The sequence below is a fragment of the Papaver somniferum genome, chromosome 2 (genome assembly GCF_003573695.1).
Source record: "Papaver somniferum cultivar HN1 chromosome 2, ASM357369v1, whole genome shotgun sequence".
In the NCBI taxonomy this organism is placed as follows: domain Eukaryota; kingdom Viridiplantae; phylum Streptophyta; class Magnoliopsida; order Ranunculales; family Papaveraceae; genus Papaver; species Papaver somniferum.
The window spans coordinates 44,558,592-44,561,580 of NC_039359.1; the positions used below are offsets into that span (position 1 = coordinate 44,558,592).

General features: G+C 37.8%; 1 long non-coding RNA gene across 1 annotated transcript; it reads left to right on the plus strand.

Annotated features, from left to right (window-relative positions):
* The first annotated feature begins 846 nt into the window (after positions 1-846).
* On the plus strand, positions 847-2,653 carry LOC113347512. Its single transcript, XR_003359006.1, has 2 exons — positions 847-1,594; positions 2,314-2,653. It is a non-coding gene; the product is annotated as an uncharacterized LOC113347512 (long non-coding RNA).
* The last annotated feature ends 336 nt before the right edge of the window (positions 2,654-2,989 follow it).

Consider the following 2,989-nt stretch of genomic DNA (forward strand, 5'->3'; position numbering starts at 1 on the left):
ACGAAAATACTAAACTTAATCGAAAAAGGAATCTTACCCAACCGTTAGAATCCTCTGAAAAGCTGAATTTCCAATTCAAGTTTATAACATGCATTCAAACTCTTCAATTCGACCAAACCCAGTCTCTAATAATCCATGTAGAACCTTAAATTCAACTTCTAAATCTCATTTGAGTTCCTCTTGTGAAACCCTAACTCTTCAACCTAACATCAACAGCTTCTGAACATCAATTTAAACAACAACCCATTGATTCCGCGTGCAACAGATACTCGATATCGTTAACAATTCTTCTCAAACCCTTATCTCAAGTTGGGGAAGAACACATGAACCCTAACCCTTCAATTTCTCAAATCAAACTCCCGAATCAGAAACCCTAATCTTCATCCTCAAATATGCCTTGATCTCTGCTCAACCCTCACGATCTCATAATTTAATTTCATCTGTCAAAACTTTCAGAATCGCCAGAGGCGAAGAACAGAAGAAGAAAGAAAGGGAAGTAGGAAACTGAAACCCTAACCGGCTAACCCTTAGTTTATATATCCCCTTTAATCTAACGGCTAATACTGATCTTTATCCCCCAAATCTAACGGTTTATATAATTCGGGACTTTCGGTCCGGTGCGGCACAGTACTTATATTGGACCGTGTACCTGTACCTCCCAGACCTCGGTTCCTATTTTTGGGACTGGTACTTGTACCTTATACCTCGGTTCGGTCCAAAACCAGGTACGGTTCCACCGGTTCCGGTTCGGTCCGTCGGTCCGGCTCGGTTCCTGTGCACCCTTAAGCTTAGCCCCAAACCCATATTCTCTGAAATTATGTTTTTTTTTTTACTTTTATCAAAGAAGACGAGACGAGCGGAGATTTCCTTCAACATCAGAAACCTGTGTACTACAGATTAATTTCACCTTCGATCTTTCTTTTTGAGGTTTAGTTCGATTTTAATTTCTCTCTTACGCTTTTTAGGTTTTCGATTTCTGCTTTGAGCAGAGACACGAACAGAGATAAAGAGAGGCTGAGTTTTGAGCGGAGAATTGAGAGACCGAATCAGTCTCAAACTGAAATGGAATTTTCATTACTTTCTCTCATGAGGTTCATCCATGGCCTTGATTGGTAGTACTAGAGAAGAATCAATTGGCAGCAGCGAAGCTAGGTTCTAAAACAGATGTGAGTTCAGTGCTCGTGCCCTGTGGAGTTCATCTGATTCAAGCATGGGTAAATGGAATTTTTCAATTGAGAAATAGATACAACAATACATCAATGAAATTGGAGGTTAAATCAAGAAGCTGGTGGTGTTGAATTTGTGCCTTATGACATACATTGAATCTGGGGTTTGGCATGGATCTCGTTCTCTCAAATTGGTAGTGGAGGTACAGTGGCTCGAGATTTCAGTCTTGAGTGCTTTGAGATGGTGATGGCAATTACTTGGTGGAACTGGAATTTAATGAAGGCGGTGGTGCTCATGTTTGTTTTAAAGCTTTTCAGTTGAGTCATAATTGTGCTGTGAAGATAGATGTTTAAACAAGGGTGGTTTCATTTTCATCCTAAGATTTCCAAGGATATTGTGTTAGGTGGTGGTGGGAAAGAATCATCAGGTATATTTCTTGAAACAGAAAGTTTTATGTTTGTGTTTTTGCTCGAATCATTGAAATTTTTATGTTTTCCTGTGTACAATATGTTGATGCATGAATAGTTTATCGATACTTTAATTGGATGTCTGAGTAGTCAAAAGCCTAGAAATGAATATCAATTGTGTAAAGGCTACGGATATTCAGGCTTGAAGTTTTATGTTGTATGGGAACGCATCCAGGTCACCTCCTTGGGATAATTCCTGGGCAACATTTGAATGTAAGCATGAACACATCTGAATAATATACATGCGCACATGAATAAATCAATTTGTTCGAGCAAACATCACTTGCTTGATAACTAACTAGGAAAAATCTAGAGTATCCGACTTCTGAATACTAGTCTGACTGTTGTTCTTGCTCTGTTTTGAACTGTATCATGACAATATGTAGCCGCAGAAGTAACAAATTCAAGAGATATACCTAGACCAAGATGTTCATCAGGAGAAGTTACATTTTGGGAGTTGCTACTTTCAACGTCACTACCAACGCCCAATATGGAAAAATGAGGGAGATGAACAGTAATAAAATCATCATACTTGTAAAATTGTGCTGCGCATTGATATTTTGTGTCTAGTTATCTTTATGCCCAACCCTAACAATGGGAGATAGGAATTCATCTCTTCGTATTTGAATGCTGCATTTTGATGCTATACTCTTACATATTTTCATGTCATTTTGACCAGAAACACTACCCTTCTCCACCAAAATCTATACAGACACATGGCCGGAGTTTCAGTGATTTTTGTGCGAGTCTTCGGAAAAATAATAGTGTTGATGATGTACAGGTTACTGGAGGAAAGAAACCAACTCCCAGTGGGTATTATACCATACCCAGAAGTATCATTACCTTCTTGGTTGGGAGATCATTTTAAATCGGAAATTGTCTGGCCGTTTCTTTTTTCTTTTCTTTTTCTTTTGTTGTCTAGTTTGCTTGCCAATTATAATGAAAAATGATTGCAATAACTTGTCATGCACCTACAAAATGTGTGCATAACTTGTTATGCAGTCGAGAAATTGGATGCATAACGGATTATCCGACATTTTTTTTTTATTAGCAGTGAAATAAAAAATTGTTGCATAACTTTTTATGCATCGAGAAAATGGATGCATAACCTGATATGCATCCTAAAATATGACTGCATAATGTAGTATGCATCAATTTTTTCTCTATCCACTAAAATCAACCAAAATAGTGGCTCCATAACTTATTACAGATGCATAACTTGTTATGCAGTCAGGAAAATGGATGCATAACCTGTTATGCATCCAAAATATGGCTGCATAATGCATTATGCGTTGAGAAAATTGTTCCACAATCTTTTATGCATCGAGAAAATAGATGCATAACCTGATATGCAT